The sequence below is a fragment of the Leiobunum rupestre genome, chromosome 6, assembly GCF_980474605.1.
Source record: "Leiobunum rupestre chromosome 6, qqLeiRupe1.1.hap1, whole genome shotgun sequence".
Classification (NCBI taxonomy): Eukaryota; Metazoa; Arthropoda; class Arachnida; order Opiliones; family Sclerosomatidae; genus Leiobunum; species Leiobunum rupestre.
Window position 1 is genome coordinate 61,243,210 of NC_143389.1, and position 26,745 is coordinate 61,269,954.

General features: G+C 36.6%; 1 protein-coding gene across 6 annotated transcripts in view; it reads left to right on the top strand.

Annotated features, from left to right (window-relative positions):
* LOC149942907 (latrophilin Cirl-like) overlaps positions 1–26,745 on the top strand; it is a 282,318-nt gene that overhangs the window by 33,311 nt on the left and 222,262 nt on the right. For 5 of the 6 annotated variants that reach the window (XM_090179812.1, XM_090179817.1, XM_090179816.1 and 2 more), the window contains exon 1: positions 10,066–10,673. The exons of the other annotated variant lie outside the window; for it this stretch is intronic. The gene's annotated coding sequence lies outside the window, so the exon portion shown is untranslated. Of the gene's footprint in view, positions 1–10,065; positions 10,674–26,745 lie in introns of those variants that run through there. 6 annotated transcript variants of the gene reach the window in all.

The window sequence follows — 26,745 nt, forward strand, 5'->3', positions numbered from 1 at the left end:
TTCAAACTTGAACAGATTTTATTATATTATCCTATTTCAGCAACCAATCAATTGTAAAGCTACCAAAATAATATAAAATCTAAAAAATATAGTGTAGATATTATAGCACATAAAATCTAGTTTGTAAGACTAATTATCTGTTCAGTTCTTCGGATTTCCCTTTCAATAAAAACTGAGCAGTGGCGTAGCTTCGGGGGCGGCGGCGGCGACCCGCCCCGGGTGCCATCCGTTTGGGCGTGATTTGGGGGTGACACCCGACTGTGAAAAAAATAAAATCTTACACATACTAGAGACTAGTATCCGCTCCGGGTGTCACCCATACTAGCTACGCCACTGTAATTAAGTGCCTTGTCACCAACCTCCTACGCATTGTAACCCAGCTGCCTAAATGAAAATGGCATTGAATATTAGTAAGCTGATTGTTAGATTATTGTTAGAGCTTAAGAGTAAAAATGCAAGCTCTATTTTTTTCTCAATCTATAATTGAAGCGCTCATTTCTAAGGTACGCTCACTTTCAGACCTAAGGACTCGTTTATCCAAATAAAATTGGGATTATCCATCATTTCGCTCATTAATAGCTAAATACTGAGGCAGCTCTGTTCTTCTCTTCTCAATATTGTTTCAAATTTCAAGCTCTCTAACTCCAAACGTTCCGTCGCGTTCTAAAATGAGTTGAGTGCGTCCATCACTGAGTCACGAATGTTTTTTTTTAAATAATTGAAAGCCTTCTTTCGATTTGAGGTTTATTTTTCTGAACAACACAAAAACCATATATATAAATTCAATTTAAATGGATTGGAAAAACAATAGTTGAAATCCAATTACTTCTTTAAAGAATATATATTACAGAATTGACAATCCTAAGTTATCATGTAGCAAGAACGGATCGATGCAATTGAGAACAAACTAATATGGCATTGGGGTTTAATAATGTGATATAATACTGATTTCTTAGTCCCCTTCTACTAGCAATTTCGTAGCGCCCTCTGTTATCCGAAAAAGGAACTATATATCCTGACTTTTTGTTGTTTTAAATAGTGTTGTAAGTCGGAAAATTTTCTGGAAAATGATCGAGGCCTTTTCTCCGGAAATTATTTGTATTTTTCCGAAAAAAAATAATAAAGTTTTAATTCCATGATTAGTCTAATATATATTTGCAAATTTAAATAAAGCAGCATTGTCGCCTCATTTTTTCGAATATAAAAGTAAAACTAAACCTCTAGACTAGTTTAAACTGATTAACAATGTAACACTATTAATGTTTTGTAGTATGTTTACTGTTATTAGACATTTTATATCGATAAAAATATAAAAACATGAAAAACCCTTAAAAATAAATTTGTTTCAATTTTTTATTTTTCCAATTTGCGGAAAAGTTTCCGCAATTCGGAAAATGTTGTGAAAATTTTTCGGCATTTTATTTTTCCTGAAAATTAACATATCTAATTTTAAATATTTAATAATTATTATAATTATATTAAAATTAAATATATTACAAATGTAATATTTAACCACACATATTAAATACAATTAAACTTTGGGAAATATGATAGTATTAGTGATCCATAGGTGGCGACTCCGCCATTCCTCAGTTTAACTCCGCCCACAAAATTTAAAAAACGGGGTATCATGGAAACGTTGTAAATTTTGGACTCCTTTTTGTTAGTTGCCAGTTGATTTGATAAGATTTTCTTCATTTAAATAAATTAGAAGGACGTAACCGTAAGTTACGCCTAGTCAAGAGGAAGCGATAGGCTGAACACATCAGCATCGATTGTCAGGGGAGGAAGTAAATAAATTTAAGTACCAGGGTGCCAAAAACTGTAGGGATTTGAAAGTTTAACTCGATAAAAGAAGCCCTAGGCGCTTTTTCCCGCCACGGAGAGAATAGAGACCGTATATTTTATAAGGTAGTATTCACGTGACGTACTCCACTCTGTTGTGGGATTCGAGTGTAACCCCTCTTACCTCCATCGCGCCGTACCTTTGATCAATGGCAGCCATCTTGACAAAAATCTTTTAGAAACCTCACTACAGAAATTTATAGCAAAATTGCGCACGCGATGGAAAGGGAGCGAGCGGCAGCCAGCGCGTGTGTAAATAACCTGGGCTCTCGAAGCGAAGAACCAATAACTCGATTTCGAGAGAATATATATAGAATCCGTATTGCATCTCGAAGAAAGTTCTCGGTTCTCTCTCTTTTTTACGAGTTCGGTTGGGCGCGAGCGAGGGAAATAGCCCGCGGGGTCAAAACTATTCGGTGAAGGGATGGTTTTTAGGGATCTATCCGACAGAATACGATTGGTTTCCCTTTCCATCAAAAACGCCGAACGGGTGGGGATTTTGCGTATGCTCTCCTCCATTTTTGCCACCCTGCGTTAATACTTTGTCCATCGGGGGATATCATCGGATATGCCGTTATGATCCGCTCGGGTCTCACGGCACTGACCCGATGGCTGGAGGAGAGATTCCGAAGTCGCTTATTTATCTTTTATTAGAGAGACATAATATTGGCCGCTCTCCGGAGACTTAAAATGGACCTTTTTATACGCGCGCTGTATAGTGGCCGCCAATAAAAATTTAAAGGTGAAGGAAATAGCTCGTGATAGGGCAAAGGGTCAGATCGATTCGGTTCTAAGGGTTAATCAACCACGATGTTCCCAACCTGCGTGAGATTTACTCTTACTATTTGATGTCAGCTTTCCCAAAATAAAATTATTATTATATTTTAAATGCTTGTTAATTTATTCATATAGAATTACACGTCACTGTGACCAATAATAAATTAATAAATAAGTTAATAAACTAATCCCCGGTTAAATTATAATGTAAAGGTTGTTGTGGTAGCCAGTGGCGTAACTATACCATCTGAGGCCCGTGGCAAATTCTTTGGATGGGGCCCTCCCAGTAAAAATCGTTTCGTTGAATTACGTTTCGTAGATAATTAGAAATAATTAAAAATGTTTTTGAATTTTGCCGTGGTCATTGACGTCATTGACAACAAGTTATCTCATTGGTCGCTTTACCCAACATAGAGTTCAGGCTTGCATACAAATACCTTGATGCCACTATGATGCTATTAATTCCGTGGATGAAACAAAAAAAAAACCCTATTGAAACATGGGATTCTACTAACAGAATTTTTAGACGGTGCTTGTGCTCCGTGCGCGGACGACGATGCGCCGTAGAGTCGAGCAATTTGATTCATCGTGCAGTTAAAGTTAGAGAGCACGCGCATATTTTTGTTTATGTTGAGCTCGCTCGAAAACGCACGAGACCCTCTACACGGAAATATTAGGAAGCGCGCGCTCCAAAAAATAACACTTTTTATACATGTATGCGTATATATTATTTTATAGAAATAACTACTGAAATAGGCCTGCACAAGGCTACGTAGTAGAAAAACGATATGAAACCGAAGGCTCCTCGCGCCGCGCCGCGTGATTTGAAAAGTTAATTTCTAAGCTTTTATTTTTATTTCGATAATAAGCCTAATATTACGATTAAATATCTCTGGTTTGAAAACTTCTACAAGTAAACAGAATCGCTCCACTTCAATGCCTCCTATTTTAGGAATAAAACTACGGCTTCGATTTGCTCCAAATTGCTCGTGCTACGAAGGAGAGAAATTCGCGGAAAATTTCAGGATTTTGGGGAGCGAAAAAGGTCAGTTTCGAACTCAAAATTAGTACACTTAGGCTTGGAAATTTGTTTCGACAATGATATTTTTGGAAAGAGAACGTCCAGGGCTTCAAAACAAGCCCGCATTCATTCGTTTTTATTGCTATCGATTTTTCGTGCAACCAACACTTTAAGTACTTGAAAAAATTATAATTTTTAAGTACCTAGGTACAATATTTTGTTAAAAAAGTTAGGCTATTTCTGAACTCACGGCCGCTTAGGCCGGGGCCCTCTCGGGTCGGGGGCCCGTGGCATTTTGCCAGCCCTGCCACCCTATAGTTACGCCACTGGTGGTAGCTTGTGGCAAAGTCTCTTGAGCCGCAAACGGAGCTTGTGGTTTTTTTCTAATCCATTTTCTATTGACAAACGTATTTTTCAACACGTTTTAGGATATGGTATGTTCGTGACCGCATATTTAAGATGAGAACCATCCTTACCTGGCCAAGGCTGTCTATTTAAGATGACGATATTCCAGCAATTTCAGCGTCAATTCCGACATTCTGCCTTCGTAATGGGCTCTTTTACCTGAAATAAGGGGCATGATTGAGAAGTCGGTTCGTTGAATAAAATGTCAGCAGGCATGATGTCGCTCGGAACCAGTCGGGGAATTGAGCAGTGGTCCACGATCCTTTCAAGGCCTCCGCATCTTTTTGTCGCGGATGCCCGAGTTCGAACTCAATTGTCCGATTTGTTTGCCGACGGATTTTTCCGAGGCGAGGGGTTCTCTGTATGGCCGTAACTGGCATCACTCGGCAAGATTTTCATTTTGAGCATTTACTTCGAAGGTTCCGAGAGTGTAGTCCGTCGAATCTATCCTGGCAGTGGATTTCGAAGCGGCGGAAGGTAAAGTGAGTAAGGTGTAGACGTATAACTATCGTGGCTCGAATTTTTGCGAGTTAAACCGCGCGAAGCTCCCTCTTTTATGTATCGAAAACGTATTTTGCCGGAGCAATGGCGCTCTCACTCGAGAAGAGCCATTCTGTTCGACCGATAAAAATCGAATGCGCTGGAGATGGGAAACATACGCTTCGCAGGAGATACTGTATGCTATTTTTCCGCCGAAACCGGCCTTAATGCGTTACAGTTTATCGGTGGAGAGCCAAGCGAAGGCCTCAACGACTCTCTTCTTAACGTGTTTGCGCGTTCGGCATCGCGCCATTATCGCTTTAATTCGTCAAATGTTATAAACACGTAAATATTTGGCCTCTTTCACGTTTCTCTCTAAGGGCTGTTTACCAGCAAATGGTTCCAAAAGGCTTCGAGCCCATCGCCAAACTCTAAATGGCTTAGTCGCCGCTTTCGTAATACGCCGAGTTTTGTTATTCCCTAAATGTATATATAGCACTGCCGGTCGGATCTTGTCGCGAAATTGGTTGTTAAATTTTAACGAACGACTAAATTGGGAATTTTGCTTCCCGATGCATCCCCAGAGCTATACGCCATTCTCTAGCTCTAGTTATATCTCTGACTATCTTATAACTATTTAATTGTTGATATTCGGGTGTAAATTCCTAATTTCATTCGTACCTGCAGGTTTGTTTTATTTCGTATTTGTTAGGTTTTAAGGGCGAAAATAAAACAATGCCCGATATGCAAAGTTGGGGACTAGCCATAAATGACGTTCTCTTTAGGAGGGTGTTTGACTCTATTGAACCAAATGGCGACAAAGGTCAAGGGGGTCTTTTTCAAGTCGTGACGTTACATTCAGAGCTAACATTATGGGATTTTTACTTTTAGTTCTGCATGTGGCAAATGGGGATAATACAAATCGAGAAAAGAGCATTTTCTTATGGACGCACCCTTACCGTTTCTGGGAAATATTTTAAATATTTGAACAACCGAATTTTATATATCGCTGAATATGGACCGTGCATTTGAATCTCACCGTTTCTCCTACGGTTATTTTAGAAAGTTAATATTAAAATTTACCATTTCCAAGAAACATACAATAGAGAGGTTCAGCAGAGCACCATAGAAGTTTGAACAACGTCGGCAGTGACGTGAACATTTTAGACATTTTATTTTTCCCGTTTGTAACAACTTCAAAACGATGCTATATTTATGTCAAGCTTACGTGACACGTTGTAATCTAATATATAAAGATGAATGTTTGTTTATTTGTATATGTATGTTTGTCCGCTATAGGAATCTACAGTTTTCAACTTAGTATACCAAATGTGTTTGACCTATCTCATGGTACCCTGACTGTGGTTTTCGACGATTACGGTTGGCAAAACAACTTTAATTAATTGAATTGATTTTGTAATTAGGTTATACAAATACCGGGTACCCCAGCTAGATACCGCACTTTGATCTTAGCCAAAAGACCGAGTTTTTTAGTTCTTTAGCCATACACACGAAATAACAATTTGAATTGATGCAATTGTTTTTAAAAGCCTTTTTCTGTAGACACTAGGCCGTATAATAAAAGGCAAATTATTATGGCGTCAACGTATAATTGGTTAATATTGTCATTAACCAGTTGGTTATATTGAGTATGGTGTCATGCGTGGAGATACATATTTATTGCAGCGTTCTAGTTTAGATTTGAATGTGTCGGAGTTTCGCCATCGGCACTTTTGTACAAAGTTCTCCGGGAAATACCGGGTACCTTAGGTAATAATTTAATATAATTTAAATTAAAATATTGATAACTATAATTTTCCGTGTTATGACAGTTTATTCTTAATCAAACAGTCTACTTGTTTAAAAGCGTAATTACTTGTTTGAATTGAAATACGACTAGGCCTTGTACAATTAAGACTAATTATGAAATAAGTACGAGTATACAAAGATAGAGATTTGACGTACACCCGGGCACACGAAAAAACACATAATTGTATTTCGACAACACTCATACCCATTCATAACTTCTGTTTTAGTATTGTTCAAACGACGTTTTTATTTCTTCGTGTACCCTGGGTTAGCGAAAGGTGTGCAATTTGTTAAAATTCAATTGGAAACATATATTTGATTGCGTTAGTCGGCGAACTGAAAGCGCGTTTAAAAAATGTTTCTCCTTGAACGTCGAGGTACTCCCGACGTTGTTGTTAAAACTTCTAGAGGGCTTTGCTTAACCTCTTCATTATTTGTGAAAATTTAAAGACTGATATATTTAAATAAGTCAACTTTTAAATTATTCTCTAAAAACTCTTCAGGTCAATTTAAAATTAAATTGTTTTATAAAAATATGAATCTTGGTAACAATACCGTGAAAGAAATCAGGAGTATACTGAAAAAGTATCCGTATTAACCTGGATTTACGGATACAATGACGTCACGTAAAAGCTACCAATATTTATTAAAGAAGTGTTTTGTAGAATGTTCAACAAGCAAATGCTGATAATAATTTCCAATTAAATAGCGTTTCGTACGCGAAAATCGAGATTTCCCCCAAAATATGTCAGTAAACAAATCGTGTCTCCGAAGGCGAAACCGTATCACGTTATCATCTCTTTAGAGCCAGTTGGTGCATATAGTGGCCTGTGGTCTATTTAGATCACGGAATTATGGTCACGCTTGTCTGGGCGTGACCGCCCTAACAAATGCTCGCCGTCTATATCCATATAAGGTTCTCTATATTCATATTTACCACCTGCTTTTTCTCTCTCTCGTTAGCTGATACAAATTTAAGCTTACGTCTCTGAACGGGAACAAGAAAAACTACTCGTGGTTTTTGTACTCGCTGTGCAAGCCAACTTGTACACGTACACACGTGTGGAGCTTAACCTCTCTATTATCCAGAACATGTTCACTTACAAACATGTGGCGCTTAACCTCTCTATTATCCAGAACATGTTAACTTACAAAGGTGTGGAGCTTATCCTCTCTATTATCCAGAACATGTTCATTTACAAAGGTGTGGAACTTATCCTCTCTATTATCCAGAACATGTTCACTTACAAAGGTGTGGAACTTAACCTCTCTAAAATGCAGAACACGCTCACGTACACACGTGTGGAGCTTAACCTCTCTATTATCCAGAACATGTTCACTTACTAACGTGTGGAGCTTAACCTCGCCATCAAAATAAGTGGTTTCCTTAGGGCTACACGTGAAGCTTGTAGATGAAATTCTCCGTAAACATTCGCGAAAATATAGCAGGAGCATCTTTCAATAATTACCAGCGTTGCGATGAATTGTCTTTAGAGAAGACCACTTCGTAATCGCATTTTAATACTCGCAAAGTTTCCATCGCGCTTAAATTATCGACTCTTTGAACTTTTGGGTCCTCTTACGCCCAAGGTTTTTGACCCCGTATATTCCAAATGGCAATATGAAACCTATTAAGATTCTTAACTACATTTTCAACCTTCGTATATTATTAAAACGCTATTAGCTTTAAATGGTATAAACTTATGATCATACGTAAACTGCATGTATGTAATTTTTATTATAATCTTTTGTATATAGTTCATTATTGAATATGGTCAAAACTTTACACCTAAAACATCCCAATTTAATTGTTTTGGTAAACGTCTCAACTTGAGTGCTGAAAAACTTAAACTTGAAATTTGAATAGCTCTATTTTGTGAAATATTAGTAATAGAGTTATGGATTTTTTTTGCGATTGTAGCTATAAAGGACCTTAAAAAATTGGATATGACACTGACTCAGTTTCGGCTTCAAATTGTTTTAAATTAAATAGTTATGAAGTGTTAATATGTTAAGGTGTGGTATAATAATAATAATCAGCTAGGCTAATACCCAAGGCACCACCTTAGGCCTAGTTTATGTAAAGCAGCTATGACCAAGTTTGCCATCCTAAAGATCAACTTTTTGAAGGTCGACATCACCATCAAGGTCGAGATCGCCTGGAATTCGGCTTATTTTGTTTATTTATTTATCAGCGTAAACATAACATGACAGAAGCACAATTGTGTCTTCAAAAACGGATCTCGAGTCATTTTTAAAAATATTATGAAAATAATTATTGAGAAATAATTTTGAAAATAGTCTGTGTATCTTTATTTGCGCTTAAATATAAGGGATCTTGATATAAGGCTACAGATTTAATATAATATTTGCATTAATAATGACTTAGACCTAGACTCTTTATTATCTCAATCTAATTACTATTTTTGCTCTAAATTTTTTTAAATTGTCGAGTCTTTTGATAAATTTAATAAGGTTTAAAATAGAAAGGCTCTATAAATATGAGAAGTACAAAATGTAGAGAAATAGTAAAACGATGTTATTTGACGTCTGAGCTCTTTCTCATTTTCCGAAATGGTTGTTTTCTATATTATAACGAATTCGCTTTAGGCTTCGCAAGGCGAGGAATTCCCGGCGGCTTTTCCGAAGATGAAACGCATTAACAACGACATTTGCCTCGCAATAAAAGCTACATTACAAAAAGATAATTATTTCCTCCCCCTTCTGTCTCTCTCTCATATTCCGAAAAAGTGTTTTCTCTCTCTTTGGGAACTCCGCAAATAGTTCTCTTTTCTTCTTTCGCGCAGTTTCCTTTCGGTGTTCCTCTGGCGGGCGTTTCTTGATGCCTCTTTGATATTCATATCTTTTTGCCAGACACGTACCGGGCCCCTGAAAGCGGCTCGGCCAAAAAGTGAAAAGGAGGGAATGCTCCAGAGAGATAACTCGTGTTTCTTACTAAAAGGGAATCTCTTCCATTTTTTCTCTCTCCGTTTCCCCCCGTGTATAAGAATCCTCTTTTTATGTGGGCCAGGTCTCTCTTCTACAGGACGGAATCGAGCCGGAGTTGGCGGTGCGGTGGACAGTGGGAAAAAAGTAGAAACTCATTTTGGTTACTGTCAAGGCAACCTGGCTTTTGACTGCGGTTGAAAGGGAGAAAGCGGCGCTTTAGGCTTTCCGCAATTTCGGCTTGTCATTGGCGAGTCCGTCACATTACCTCTTGATAGGCGTAAACACGGGGTCCCAAACTTTGTCTTGACAAACGGAGCGGCGGCGAAAAAAGGAACCGGTCGTCCGCTAGCCCGTGATAAGTTGCAATTACTATTACCATTTCGCAGATTCGGTTACGTTCGGCGAGCTTTCTACGGCGAGAAGGTACTAATTTGGCTTCGTCCGTCCCGCCCACCGTGTTTTTCTCGTTTTTTCGTTCGGATACGTATTTTTTGTCTAGTCGGGGACGCAACACCTGGCTTTCTCGAATTTCTACAGTTTGTTCGAGTTCCCGATAGATGGCGGCACGGTTTTCTATTTCGATCCGAAATGAGAGGGAAGCCAGTACGAAGGGACCAATGGGGATGGAGTCTGATCTCGGTGACGCTCTCTAGCGACGAGGGGGAGAAACTGCGAAAACAGGCTTCCCCGGGTTTCGGCGTCTCCATCCTCCCCTGGCGTACTTGGCCACGGATGAACTTTTTGTTGGGTTCTCGGCGGGCTGTAAAACGTTGGATCGCTTCCTTCGCGTCGGTCACATCTTCGCCAGGAGCGCCGTCGCCGCGAGTTTCGAGTTCGCTTCTCTCTCTCGACTGGAAATCCGAATCGTCGTCGTTTGAAAGCGAGCCAAGAGACGCGATTTGACGTTCCCTTTTGATCCGATTTTAATGTTTAGTCGTAATCGCCTCGTTAAATAGTCGTTACCCCGATTTTCGCGATAGTATACTTCGGGTAAAGGGAAACGTTTTCCACCGATAACTTCGGACGGTCTCAGCCGGGTTCGTCCCCCTTTTCGCCGGTGAAAAGTGGGGGATTTACGGTACGCGAGTGAAATTTACCCCTCCGCTAATAATATCATAAACCAACCGGACGCCGTCGACACAAACAAGGATATAATCGACGGTATCTGTTTGTTTTTAGGAGAAAGTCAAGATTCATCGCCTTAAGATAAAGTCTAATTGCCGGTGCGCTTAAATAAACCGTAACCAAACTTGAATCGAACGTGTTTTTGACAAGTGTTTCCGTCAACGATTCGTGAAAATGCTCTCGGCGTAACGTACATTATCAACAGGACGCGAAAAAGTTTCGTTACTTTTCCGTAGCATTACCAGCTCTATCTTAATCAGTGGTGAGTGAACTTTGAAACTTAATTTTGGCATTTATATAATTTGTCATCGCCGTCTTTAATTGTTCGTTGCGGACAAAAGCCCGATAATTATGGCGTTTCTCGGGCGTTCTGCGATGAAATTGTCGCGCTGAATTTTCGTGACTCAACACCGGGAAAGTGCGAGGGGTCCTATAGGGAATAACAATTAACTAATTTAATCAGTTAGACCATTCTGTCGGCATGAGATAACTTTGAATTACCAAATTGCGAAACATCCAATGATAATGGAAGAATATAATTTATATCCCTAAGAAATTGATGGGGGGCAGTCTGAGAAAGGCTTCGAGGGGGGGCGCCAAGTTTTTGGTATTCCTGGGGCTTACGGCGGGATAGCGGCGAGGAAGAATTGCCATTGTTTCTATCGGTCGTAAAACCGTTTTATTGTTGTTTCCTCTTTTCTTTTTTTGTATTATCGACCTTAACTTATTAGAACAAAGCTTTTCGCGCTCGTAAACATATCACGGTGGCTTAGAAGATTTTTCGTTGTTTGTTGAATTCTACGCGTTCTTTGGGCTCGTATCAGGCCGGCCTAGCGATGCTTTCGAGTTTTGTATTGTAGCGCGCCTGTCGTAATAAAACGGGGACTTTCGCGAGGGATATAGGAAAGAGATTTCTGAAGTGAGCTTCGCGTGAAATCGGTACGTGTTCAGCGAAAAATTTTAGCCGCGGCGATGGAAGATTTCGCTGACGCTTTGAAAAACCGCCGGCCGCGATTTCGCTCGAAAAAGCCCGCCCGAGTCTACGTACTCGTAGATCTACAATAGGCCCGTTTGCTATCTTTACGTAAGATCTAGAAATTGACCAAGCCGATAGTTTCGAGTGCGAATATAAACCGTAAACTATACCCCATCCCTTTTCTTTCGCCTAAGTGTCTACTGATACGGGCGAGAACGCGCTGGATATATTTATAGTCTAAAAGCCGGGAGGTTCCTTTTTAGGCTATATACGGCGAATGTTTTTAAGAAGCTGTTTGGCGAAATGTTCTGGCCGTGGGCTATGGCTGCTATCAATCGATGCGCTTCATATTCTTGTCTAGAAAATGTTATAAATGGAGTAGCAGCACCTGCTGGATTTGGTTTTTATTTTCGCCGAAAATTTATGTAGTTTGAAGGTTGCTCCTATTTTGTTACGCGTTTTTAAAGATTTATGATTTCGACACATTTTGGCTTATTTGATTTTATAATAAGAATTTTTGTCTTATGTTACGCGTAGAAAATATCATAGCAACTCGAACTAGGCTTTAAAATGTATCTTGAGGTACTAAAGCGTTATTTCCGTTAATAGACGAAATTCAAGTAATAAAATTATTGATGAAGTAAATTTCCCCGATAGTATTAATCTTTCTAGTTCCTCCTCTATATTTTCAATGATTATATTTTGAAGCCAATTTATTATCGTTGGAGAGAATGGTAACTACCTTAACAATAACTACCTTAACAATTCAGAAAACTGTCAATTAATTTTGACACTTTGATTGATTTATTTAAAGGTTTTAGTGTAAATTGTACCTGTGACAAACCGAAATCTAAACTAATAAATATCTAACAGGTTTGACTGTTCAGTTTTTAACAAAAATAAAAAAAAACAAGTTCGCTACATTGAAAACTTAACTTAGCGATCATTAAATCTATATTTGAACCAATATTTCGCTAATTAATATTTCATGTTCTACAGGCTTGTAATTAATAGACTTTTCTATAAATTAATAGCTAAACCGGTCAAAAACTTCCACAAAGACAAGATAGCGCTACGTCAGTAGGACTTGCAAACTTATTTATTCTTTGGTATTAATAATTCTACTTTTTCTCAGTCCTTTTTGATTGGTATTTTCTGAAACGTTACCCATAAACTCGATTTTCAAAATATAGCTAGGGTAGCCTACCAGAAGGTGGTATATTTAAAAATATAGTAAGTCCTTAACTGAACTATTTACAAAATCATGAGATATAGTTAATTAACTCTTTGTTATGTTTTGTATAAAACTATAACCGTCAAAAGAGTAGGATTTTGATCAAAAATTCACTATTTATCCAGACAACTAAGTTGGCAGGTTTGCCAGATAATCCTTTTTTCATGAAAAATCGGGCAAAACCTAAGCTTCGGCCTCTATACACAAAAGTAACCACTTAAGTATGGGGTTCGTACACGACCTGGAAAAGTCAGGGAATTTTAAAATGATTTCAACAGGTCTGGGATACGTCAAGGAATTTGAAAATGATTTCAAAAGGTCTGGGAAAAGTAAGGGAATTTTAAAAGGATTCCAAAAGGTCTGGGAAAAGTCACGGAATTTTAAATTGATTCCAAAAGGTCGGGGAAAAGTAGGGGAATTTGAAAATGATTTCAAAAGGTCGGGGAAAAGTCAGGGAAATTGAATGATTCCAAAAAGTCAGGGGAAAGTCAGGGAATTTGAAAATGGTTCCGAAAGGCCAGGGAAAAGTAAGCGAATTTGAAAATGATTCCTAAAGGTCAGGGAAAAGTCAAAGAATTTGAAAATGGTAGCAAAAGGTCAGAAAAAAGTCAAGGAATTTTAAAATGGTTCAAAAAAGTAAGGGAATTTTAAAATGACCCCAAAAAAATCAGGCAAATAAATTTTTGAAAGATGTATTAAAAATACATAATACATTTTTTTCAAGATTTTTCCTCAAACCATTCATTTCTTCTACGAAAATGGTCAGAAAAAATGTGGAAATTTGGTCAGGGAAAACCAGAAAATGTCAGGGAATTTAATTCCGGAAATTATGAACGAACACTGAAGTAGTATTTTAAAGAATAAATTAAATTAATTTAATTTCTGTCGATTCGCCAAACAAAAAAAACCCCTTATTTATTGTAATACTATCCGTAGAAATTTATCGTTACAAAACTACCCTTACTTAAAAGTAGTTAAATTGAGTTGTGTCAGTTCTGTCCGGTGGTTAAGTTAAAAGCTTTTTACCAAAATACAAAAATACCATATGTATAACCAAAATAACGGCTAGATTGAAAAAAATAAAAGAGTTTTGCGTGTTGTTACGAGAGTGAGTATACTACACAACGAAAACTCGCAAACCTTTTATGGTAGACTAGGGAATTTTTTTTTCGAAGCCCGTAGGCCATAGTAGGAATATCCTATATAATATAAGTTAAAATATATTTTCGGCTAAGCGAAGGGAGTGCAGCGGAGAGCGAAATAGAAGAAAGTGTAATGGGAAAGCGTTTTTAGAAGAGAATTTTCAGGCGGGGGGGCCCTGAACCTTCGCGCGTACCGTAAAAGAAGTTACTGCATGACGGGAGGGGGGTCTTTTTGTCTTACATATATATTCGTAGAGGGGGTACCGAGAGAAGAAAGAGGGGGGGGAGTGGCTAAAATCTCGTTTTCTACGTTTCGTCGCAATCTTTCTCCGGGCGGTTTTTTAGTAAATAAACATATAGAACTCAAGAACAAGGGCCAAAAGCGCCCCCTAGTTTCTGGGTTCCGCGAGGATCGGAGAGAAAGGACAAATTCTTATATACGAAAGGAGGCGAAAAAAGAAGGAAGACCTTTGTTTTTTAGCGCCGTTCTTTTTTCGGTAAAAAGAGAGGAATAGAAATATATCGTCGCTCTGATACAGAAAGTGAAGCTTCTAGTTACCCCCTCTCCCCCCCCCTTTTTGCGCCTCGTGCGCCTATTTATAGGTTTAAAAAAAATCTCGGTGTAATAACTTGGTTGTTGGTACGATACCGTGTTATCGACGTTATTGGGCAATTTATTTTCCCATTACGGACACTTGTAGGTGTGCGACGTACAATGTTCTTATTAATAAAGAGGCTAACAACGAGACATCCAGAAGTGTAACCCACCGATTTTGTTCAAACTCGGGGGATTGGTAGACCTTCATGTATCATGAAAAATCCTAAAGGGAATTTATTCAATGGGCAACCGTTTTGCCATTGCAAAGAAAAATGTTTTTGACAACACAAAATATTAAATTTTCCCATTGAAAGTAACATGGGATTTTGACCTCAAATTGATCAAAAGTTGATCAAATTTGATGTTTTTTTTGTTAATTTTTATCAATTTTTTCAATTTTTGGCATTTTCCAAATTTTGAAATTTGTTAAATTTTTCACAGGGGGGGGGGGGGGTCCTAGGAATCGGCCAGAATCCCATGTTATTTTCAATGGGAAAATTTCCATTTGTTGTTGTCAAAAACATTTTTCTTGCCATGGTAAAACGGTTGCCCATTGAATAAATTCTCTTTAGGATTTTTAAAGTTACATGAAGGTCTATCAATCCCCCGAGTTTGAACAAAATCGGTGGGTTACACTTCGGGATGTCTCCTTGAAAAAATGATTTTAGAAATCAACTTGAAAATCGCGAAAGCAACTTGAAATTCCCGATGTTAAGTTAAAAGGAACCACCTATGGACTGCATTGTAATGGATGATAAAATTAGCGAATAAGTAGATAAGTCCATTACGAAACGGGATAATAAAGCTAAACCCTAAACAAATTTGAAGATATTTTAAAAACTTACTAATTACTCGTACCAATAGTACTTCGAGCAAACAAAAAACGCGAAACTCGGACCAAATAGATCTTCGAGTGAAAAACTAAATTAAATTAAATAAAATAGCCAGAAATTCCAACGGTAGACCGGTTTCGTCCTATTTGGGACTCGTCAGTACCATGCGGGAAATCTGGCTCGCGACTATAACATCGAATAGAGAAACTAAGCCTAAATATTAAAAATTTCAAAACGAGTTGCATATCCCGAAATCAACTTGAAATTCACGAAATCTGGGCGAAAATCAGTGCCTATAATTCCTATAAATTCCTATATTTTCAAAGTGTTCCTGTTTTCCCAAAATTGTGCCTATAAATAATTTTCAAAATTGTCATTAAATAGCTGCTGAAAGCTTATGGGAAATGTACTAAACACCTTTACCTATAGGAAATCTTAAAAAATCACTTACCGGGGCTCTTACTTGATAATTATTATTTATATATTCTCTAGGACTGGGGTTAGCATTTATTAGCTAGCGTTATGGTATTCTTATGGAATCTTATTTTTCCAAAAACCCAAAACACAAAATTTGTTTCCTATTTTAATTTCGAAATACAATTTTAAGTAAATATTGAAGAAATATTAAAGTATTTGACTTTGGCTATAAGTGTTTTATGGGGAAGATGTTCCTATATTTTCTGTGTTAAGTTCCTATAATTCCTATAATTAATAAAAAATAATCGCTAGGAGCCCTGCAATTTACAAATTCTCAAAATCAGCCTTAAAAACCAGAAATCAACACGAAAATCGTGCTCTGAATTCTCAAAATTATTTCCTTTTTTTCTGAAATAACTTCGGGATTATATATCTAGTTCAGATATTCCTAAAAATATCGTACACTTTGAAGAATCAAAATCTGCGCATTTAACAGTGGTATAATTTAAAAATCAAAATAAAAACCTAATATAAGCTTGAAAATCATATTTAAAAATCTCAAAATCAGTGTCATCTCTGAAATCACCTTCCGATTCAAGATCATTTTGAACTTGTATAAACAAATAGTTTCACCTATAGATGACGCTTTTCTCAGAGCGTACAGTGGGGCACCATAGCGGTGTATAGTTACCCACGTCTGTCCCTCTTACGTGTTTGAATGAGCTTATGTTATTAAATTTCTTGAAAAAGTAGAAAAGTAATTATTATGAATTCATAATAAAAAGGGGCAAAAAAGCTAAACCTTTGGATCTCATCAATACCGCACCGGGAATCAGGCTCGCGACTAATCCAAAAAGAGAAGCTAAGCCTAAACATAAAAAATTGAAAACGCGTTGCGTAGCAACGGAAATCCAAATATGGAGATGTTGGTGGAGAATAAAATATACGATAAGTTAAAGAAAAAAAATACTTATGAACTATAATGCAGTCAAATTACTGCATTATCGTCCATAGCTGTTTTTTATTAACTTTATTTTATGTAAACCGTGAATTTGATTCCCTTAGGATATCCGTGGACTTCGAACCGTAACAAAAACCTAACTTTTGTAACATACCCACAATTTTGTTTGGTCTAACGCTAGATGTAAAGTATTACAATTTAAACAGAAAGTGTTGAGTAAAAAGAAAAATATCCGTGACCCCGGCTCGTTCTCTGAGGCTTGTTAATTCGATAGCTTGGAAGAGAGAGATCGAATTAACTGGGTGTTACATTTCTCCGTTAGTTTTTGGAATCCTGCATCCCAGCCGAAGCGTGACTGCAGCTGCGAAATCTTCTTGCCTACTTCTCGGACAGATTTTGCGCGTATACGCCGAGTTGTAATATGCCAGAGCCATACGCTTGGATTTAGTCTAAAAACTATCTTTACGTAATAGCGAAGTCGTAGATGGAGTTGACGGTACAGTCTGCGTATTTCAAGTATGGGTGTAAATGTTACGTAATATGGTCGGAATGTAGCGTTGGCTAAGATAAAAAAGAACTTAGGGCCGAGCCAGAAAGCGAAAATCGTGCGTTCCGCTCCGTCAAAATCGAGGCTAGTTTCTTTCCCTTCTCTCTCTGGCTGTCTCCTGCAGGGCCGCGCTTCGGAACCCCCTCCTTCCTCGACGTGGTGCGTAGGTTTGAGTCGCCCTCTAGCGTAGGACTTTATTACCTATTGGATCATTGATTGCGTGGGATGGCGCCATCCGCGTTAACGAATAATTTTATATATTTTTTATCCCCGAAATATGTTGGCTCGTCAGATCGTAACTTTGGCGAAAGGAAATTAGTTTTTTTTGCTACACCGTTTGTATATTTTTAATATACTGATGAGTTTTAGGGGATTGTTGAATTTTGTACGTATTACTAGTCTTTTGGGTGTTGTTTCGACTTTGGATTTCATTTCATTTCTTTTACGGTTCCTTTTATGGAATTGTTTATTTCCCCGTCTATTCTATTAACCACTGATTTATCTTTTTTTTTAGAATAATTATAATAATAATAATAATAATAATAATAATTATGAAATTAAGTTTCGAGAAATTGGGTTTTTTCATTTTTATATTTGTGAAATCAAATTTCTCAGAATTTTTTTGTTTTTATTTAATAAAATAATATAGAAGTCTCTATATTTCTATTAAATTAATATTACAAAATTATATTCCTATTAAATTAATATTACGAAACCTATATATTCCTATTAAATTGATATTACAAAATCTATATATTCCTATTAAATTAATATTACGAAACCTATATATTCATATTAAATTGATATTACAAAATCTATATATTCCTATTAAATTAATATTACAAAATCTATATTCCTATTAAATTAATATTGCAAAATCTATATTCCTATTAAATTAATATTGCAAAATCTATATTCCTATTAAATTAATATTGCAAAATCTATATTCCTATTAAATTAATATTGCAAAATCTATATTCCTATTAAATTAATATTGCAAAATCTATTGTCATGTCACGAAGTATAGGTACGAGGAAAATCGATTTAAGAAAATTTTTAAAACACAGTTACAATTTTATATTTCTTTTACGAAATTTCTAATTAAACATTTTCTACATCATAATTGAAAATGACGTAAATTGTAGTAGTATACATTTAGAAAAATGAATTTACAATTTCCGAATATTTAAATACACAGTGAATTAGATTATAAGTTTTAGAAATCGCGTAAATTTAATTAATAAAATGAAAACTTAAATCCCGTAGACTTTGGAGTACACCGGTGGGCCCTAATATATTGGACTCGGAAAATGATTAAGGTCTGTCTGCCCCCCTCTGCCCCTGCATGGTAGATCCTTCAACCCATCCTGGAACGTAATTTTCTTCTTCTAAATGAAATAGGGCGACAGATTTTTCGCCTTATCATCTTAATAAGATTACAACAGGATTTATATATACTTGTCTTTCACTTTGACTTTTCACATATTACTAGCAGCGGACTTTTCTCTTCGCCCTTTGAAAGATATATCCTACGCTTTCAAGAGTCCAAGTTTTTTTTCATAATGACAGGTTTTCTAATTGCAATTTTTCTTTCTTACACGTAGCTTAGATTTTTTTTAATACGACGGACTAAGACGGGTTTTTTCGAAAGAAGCGAAGATGACTCTTTTTTTCTCATCTCTCGCTCACCCTTTCTAGAAATAGATTTTTTGTTCAGCCTCTTCTCGTTATACCGCACGTATGAACCGTGTATTGTTGCTAGTGATGGAGCTTAAAAAGTTGTTTGAAAATTCATTACGCCCGGATTTCTGCTAATGGATTAGATACATTAACATTTAATTAACGAATGAATATATTAAATATTATCGCGATGATACTCCGTCTACATTAACGAAATGCAAAGTGCTAAAAGATAAAAAACCAATGTATGGAAATTTGAAATTAAGTGTTGAGAATAATTTTCGGTGTCGTTTGAAGATTTTGTTATTGTGAAGGGAATTTATTTATTTTTTCACTCTCTCTCCTCGCGTAAGATAATTAGCAATTCTAATTAATTTTTTCTTACCAAGTTTCATTAATTAAGCAAGTTGGTAGATTGGTACCTTAATTTCCAACTTTAATTTTGTGAAAAGTGTTATACGGTCTCATTTGCCTCTGTGGGCACCATGTGGGAGGTGTCATGTTGCTCTGAATATAATTGCCGGTGGTCGTGACTAAAACAGTGTTGAGACGTGTGAAAACAATTTTCGCTTTCCTTAAGGCGTTTATTGACGCGATGGAATATCCGAACCACTTTCTTTCTCACTACGGTTCAATTTTGCTTAACGAGCCCACTAATTGTTTTACCAATTTAAATCAACATTCCAGTCAAGACTACCCATGGTTGCTACAAGTCAGATTCTGTAAATACGCCTAAAAAGTTAGGAAATGTAATATCTAGAAAGTTGCGAAATTTGAATTCATTTAAAAAATTTATATAAACTAAGGTTTATAATTTTTTATCATAAATATAAGCACAACGCCATTTTTAAATATATAAATTATAAAATGCTTTTTGATAAAAGTAAAATTTAGTTATTGATACTTACGGGGAATCAACATCTAGGGAAAACACTGTCACTTTCAAACAAAATCTTGAAATGCACGGGCTTTGTAAATCCGCTAAGTGATCCAATAATGCCAGAAAGCAGTGTACAAAACATTATCAATATTCTAGGTGATTCGAGTCGAAGTATACCGATATGCAATAATTGGCTTTTCTATAAAGTAACATAGGCCTTCTGGTTTTGATGTTGCTGCTGGGTGACGTATCGATAACGTTTTACTAAAACTCTCCTATTTAGTGTACTATATTTTCCTATAATTCCCCTATTTAGTATCCTATATTTCCTTATAATTATCCTATTTAGTGTCCTATATTTTCCTATAATTAACCTATTTAGCGTCCTATAATTATCTATTTAGTGTCCTATATTTCCCTATAATTCCCCTATTTAGTGTCCTAAATTTTTGTATAATTACCCTATTTAGTGTCCTACATTTTCCTATAATTATCCTATTTTATTTCTTATACATTCCTATTTTTCCGATAAAATTTTCAAAGCCTTTCCCTGGTCATCCCTCTCGTGTTAAAGTAGATTAATAATTTCCTCATAAAATAATCTGGCAACCCTGATTTCATTAGTAGTAGCTTCCCTCCCATTTGGTTTAAAACCACCTAAACGATGAATGATATTTATAATTTTAAATACTTTCAAAAACAAAACAGTACATAAACTTTCATAATAGCTTAGATTGGGGCTATTACGAATTGCCATCCTGTACCGTCCAATACATATATATAAGGGCACATCAACTATAGGTGGTTGTCATCCCCATTTTGAAGCACTAACTAGAAACATTAACAAACTTTGATCAACTTTAGACTAAAACTTTGTTTAATATCCATTATGGGTGGTATAACCTCCCAATTTTTTCCTTCTCAAAGTTAAAATCGCTACAGTGTTTTCCCCCGATCCAGTTCGCGGCCAAAGTAGACGTTAGCAACCCCGTAATAATCCCCTGTCGTTTCAGGAGGGCAGAAAAATGATTACCTTATAGTAATGGTAATGTCGCTATAGCCGGCTTCCAAATTTTTCCATAAGCGGGTGTTGCGTCCTCCCCCAAAAAGCCAGCCTCTTTCGCCAGTTAATGTCCTCCTAGCAGACTGCCCGCGCGTTAACAGGTATCGCGTAAACTCCGAAAGATGGTCCATCAGGCCTACTTTCATCGTGTAACGAGATAGGGGGTGTCGAACTTCGGCGGGAAGGGAGGCCATGCTTTCATTTTGGTTGGGGAAAGGGGGTTGCTGGAGGAGGATTGGAAGGCACCGGATAGTTTATTAAATGTGGGGGTGAAATGGCGCGGGTATAAAAAAGGGGGAAAAGTATGTCTGGAAAATAAAAGTATGAAAAATGGTTATTATCCCCTCAATAATTCTATACTTATAAAAGTTTATGATGCAGTTTTTCTAACGTTTCACCACCATGGCTCCGGTGTTGGGACGGAGTGGAATAAAATTGACTCGATAAATTTCACGCTAAATCCGGGGTGATCATTCGCGTGTGGTAGCCAGACTTATTTTCTCAAGTTATACGAGGATATTCGCCCGTTTCTGATGAGTCTATTTGATCGAACTTCTCTGAAATTCCTTGATCAATTTAATTTTTTTACCAAGTCCCTTACCAATAATACTTTCGGTCATCTGCATTATATAGAAAATTATATAAACCGTGGGTAATAATTTTCAATTAATTGTTGATATTTAGGCTAAATTGTTATATCACAAAACTCCCATCAAATCCTTAAAATACCTAAAACGTTTTATTTTTTCATGGTCCCTAAAATTATCTAAAATTAAGATTAGTCTTGGTAAATTTACCAGTTTAAAATATTTTATATTTTTGTGTAAGGGTTGATTACAAAATGGTCAAAACTGGGGTGAATTGGTACTCAATAGCTAAAATTTGGTACCCAAGTCAGGTTTTGTGCTTATTTAGTCTAAATAAAAATAATATTTGCATATAAGAAACAAAAACTAAGTCCGATTTTGCGCTTATTTGGTCTAAATAAAAATAATATTTGCAAGAGTCCAAAACTAAGTCCGCTTTGGCGCTTATTTAGTCTAAATAAAAATAAGTGAGGAAAATTATGGTAAACGTAGTTTCGATTTCATTCTTAAAAATTACGTCCTATAAAGCGAAACAAAGTTAACGTACTTTTAATTATCTAAACTATCTTTATAAGCCTGTTTTGGATTATTTCCTTCTCTACAATATGCCGAACACGATTTTGATAGTAGCATCTTTCGGTTTCTTAATATGTTGATGTCGCATTCTTCCCTATAAATTATCCTCCACTCGAGTCACTATTTTATTAAGCGCGCGACCGACGAATATTTAATTTAAATATTTTATCTATTATTTTTTAATTTAACGTAGGCGATATAATTATTAATATGAATATTAACTAATCGTATTGAAAATATCGACACGCCTAATGCATTATGTAAAAAAATAATCTCGAAAATCGCTAGAAATAATTCAAGCGGTTGGTATGGGTGTTCCTTGGAAGAGGATTTTAAAAAAAGCTCGACCAACGAAATTTTTGTTTATGGAAATAATGCTAAAATCAGGCCCGAGGTGAAAATTTAGAACCGCGCCAGCTGCTTAGTATGCGTAAATCGAATATGCCTATTAAAAAAAAGCAAATAAAAATCGCCTTCTACCCCTTTTCAGATTTACTTCGCTATACGCGGCCCGAGGGCAGTATGACTCGCTGGCCCTTTTAAGGCAGCTATTATCGTATTATTCGCGTCTCAAAATCCTGCTCGTCAAAATAATTCATTTCAACAACAAAAATAAAGCAGCGTCGAGTGAAGGAGTGGGCTCTTTTTCCTCTTCATTCAACATTCATATTTGGTGAGCCTCCTTTTTGCCTTGGAAATGAAATAAATAAGACGGGATCTCGTCGCGAAATAAAGCCCGGACCCGACGGAATGCGGTGATCTTTCACTGACAAGATAATTGAGCATTCCTGCGGGGTTGGAATGTGATTGAATAAAAAATAAAAAAGCTTTCATTCCATGATTAGTCTAATACATTGTTTGCATATTTAAATAAAGCGGCATTTTCACCTAAGTTTTCGAATCTGAAAGTAAAACTAAACCTCTATACTATAGTTTAAACTGATTAACAATGTAACACTGTTAATGTTTTGTAGTATGTTTACTGATATCAGACATTTTATATCGATAAAAAGTTAAAAACATTAAAAACCCTTAAAAAGTAATTTATGTTTAAATTTTTTATTTTTCCGATTTGCGGAAAATTTTATGGAATTTTTTCCGCATTTTATTTTTCATTTTTCCGGAAAATTAACAACACTGATTCAGTTTAAACTAGTCTAGAGGTTTAGTTTTACTTTCAGATTCGAAAAAATGAGGCGAAAATGCCGCTTTATTCAATTTGTAAACAATATATTAGACTAATCATGAAAAGAAAAGTTTTTTTCGAAAAAATACGGAAAATTTTCCGACTTACAACACTATTCCATACCTTCGTAATGATATCGTGTATTGAAAATTTGGCTTTGATATTTTTATTCGTCTCGTATTTCGTGGTCGTAACATTAATTTGGAAAAGAAAGTCATTCGTTTATTTGAGATATATTTCGAAGCTAAACCGGTCTCATTTATATCTTTTCTCTGGAAAAGAAAACAGTAGGCAAAATCCGTGACATAATGAAAGTTAAATGTACCTTTTAGAGGTTGTACGTTTTCTGCAGATTTCTCCAAACCGGTATTTTTTGTTCGTTATTTTAATGGATATTTTCTATCTCTCGACCTTTTATTTTTTTATCTTAACGTGAACGAAAAATTTAAAAATACCGGCTTTTCTAAGCGATACCGAAGATGTTTACTTTTAACACGCCGCTACCGGATTTAAACTATTATTTTTACATAATTTTCCACTATATAACAACTGATGCGAAGTGTATTCTTAAGGGTTCGTTACGATGACAGTTATATTCCTAGTGGGGATTTTAGTGTTTTTGTTTTAACCGTATGTTTACTCAAAGGAGCTTTGGCTTATTACGTTTGTTAAGCGGTTCGTGACAATTGAAAAAAAAAAATTTAGTTATATAGGCAGTTGTAAATCAAAGAAATTGAGTGAAAAGCACACGCCTAGAAATTCCGGGAAAATTGAGAAGAGCTAAAAATTTAAAAATTTCGTTTGCAATTCAAAATGCTATATTTTACATGTCTTGATATAATTAGACTATTTGCCAATTTTAAATATTGTTTTGTACTTGCGTTATCATTACAAGTTTCTAATATAGACGGCAATCAAAAATAATTTATGACCAAAACTTATATTTTCACTTAATAAATATTTGATACCTAAATTTTTCGCCATTTTCAACAGATGAAATGAAATCGACTACAAACCTATTTTACCTAGAAAGTCATTAGTGCTTCCCCGTAGTCACCTGCAAAGAGTTATACCTAATTTATATAGATCTTTTGTAAAATTATCGGGTTTTTTAGAATAATTATAGGAAAATAATTAATTCCTTTAAAAGATTTAGATTTTACCCATAATTTTGGTTCGAAGTAACCGACCTTGATTATAAAAAAATTATAAAATGGATTTCGTGCTATGCTGACATTAGTGGCTATCGTCAGTAATACAGAACGTTTCATACCTTTCGTGCTTGTAAATGTAAAACACCTGAAATTCATCAGGCATTTTTTCTGCGTTGAAAAAGATATTTAATTAATTTTCATCCATTTAATTATTCGCTAATTATACTCTTGGAATGTGCCTACATTTGCAATTCATTTTTCATTCAATACTCTTAACACTCCATTTAAGTGTTCTTACAATAGGCCGGAACTCATTTAGAAGTCACTAAAGAGATTAAGCGCCCGACGTTAGCCACGGGAATAGGTAAGCTTCCACGGTGCTTGTCTGACGTTACGTCAAACTAACTTGGTAGCGTTCTGAAATTCAGTTAATAAAACGCACGGCGTTTTGAACAACCTCTCAGTACTAATGGAACAATAAGAAAGAAAGAAAAAAAGCGATATATATTTTTCTTTCAAGTTGAAAGCGCACCTGCTTTTAATTACTCGTTTCTTTTGAGAATATTAAGAAGCCGATTTTTTTGTCTCATATAATTTATCCGTTTAACTCTTAGCCGCGCTTACGATTATCGCGACACCTGGGAGTCCTGCTAAGTATTATATAGTATTATAAATATACGTATTTGGATATATTTTTTTCCCTCTTTTTGAATTCGAAGAGTCTCTTTTTCATCAACCGATGTCGCGTGCAATCGCTAATCGTCTTCTCATTTCGAGATGTTAAGAAACGGGGAGGGTTTTGAGGGGAATTTCAAATCGAGGTTTTAATGACCTAATAATTTCAGCGATCCAAAGACGAGAAGAATTTTGCGGCCCCTTTGGCGGAATCACTATTCTATCGTTCTTCTCAATTTTAATTATCACCGATAGGGTTTTCCGTGGCTTACCAGTAAATCCATAGATCTCAAATTGATATTTAATGATAGGTGAACGAAATATTTCCACAAATTTACCATTTCTTAAAATTTTATTTCAAATTATTTTACACCATCTAAACGCGTTATTTTGACGATATCGACGTAGTCTAGTAATTCTAACTGGTTTCAATATAAAGTAGAAAAAATCCGGATATTGACCGACAAAAATATTCTGATAGTTTTCTGTCTTTTCCCCGCTCGAAATGGACGCTGCTAGATGGATTTCCATTACTTCTTTATGGATGAGGCCTCCTAGGTTGTTAAGCCGATAAATGTACAGGTACGAGCGTAACAGCGATATAGACTTCGAGTACAAGTACTCGCTCGAATTTATTAGACTTTCTTAGGCCCCGAAAAAAAACGTGTCTTGACCAAGTTGACCGTGAGCCGATTTCCCCCACTGACGGAAGGATGTTCTACGGTCGCGTATACGAACGTAAACAGACTTTACCTCTAGCTTCGGCGTATCACGGGCTAAATGGTGGAGACGGTGTCGAGCGTAGAATGTGGTCTGGGACGACTGTCTGGTGCTGGGATGATTCGAACGGGGCTTGATCGGCAAACCCCTAAAGCGGTAGTCGATGGAACAGTTTCCTGCTAGCCGATCATTATCACCCCTGCGTTTTCCTTTTTTTCCGCCATCGAGAGCGAGAGCGGGCGTAACTTCTTTCCATCCTCCCCGCATCCTTTCCTTGCCCCCTTCCCTTCCCCCTCCCGTCATCCCAGTTATCCCGTCTCACTCAGTCCCCCCCCCCCGGTCTCTGCTCGCTCTGCATGGCCAAATCTCTCTCTCTCTCTCGATATATTACTAGTAGGTTTGAGCCGAAATTCTCTCTCGAACTCAATTGCTTCGGGGGGGGGGGGAGATTTTTCATACTTAAAGAACGACGAAACTTGGAAAGGAAGATGAAAAAAAAAATGTATAAGGTCAATGCCAGATTGACAAGAAAGTGGAGAGATGCATCGCGAGAATGAAGAACTGGGGGGTCGAACTGCAAAAGGACAGAGACGGGGGGGGGGTTCTACATAAAATGCGTAGAATACGCGATGGAATTGGGATGAAGGGGACGCGATTTAGTTGGCAGGCCCCCCTCCGGCCAGTCGCGCGTTACTTTATTTTCATTTCAAATCGGGTTTGATATTAGTCGTACTTCTTTTTTGGGCTCGCCGCCTCAGTTATACCTTGTTATTAGGAATTACGTCGCCCTAAGCGTCTCCATTAATTCGATTGATTGTCTCTAGGCTCAGTCAACGTTCTGACGTTTTTACACTTTTCATTTGCCATCCCGAGATATCATTTCGCGGTGAGCGCCGGCGCCTGATCCCCTGATGCGCCTTTTGATATCGCCCGTTATAGAATATTAATGGCCCTTATTTAACGACGCTCGCGCGTTATCGTTGAGCTCCGATTAAATGACACTATCTCTTGGTCGGCCGTTTGAAATACTTACATTCAAATTGAACCTATGTTGTCAATATTATTTCTAACGATTTTGATTTTTGACAGTTTTATTTTTATAGAT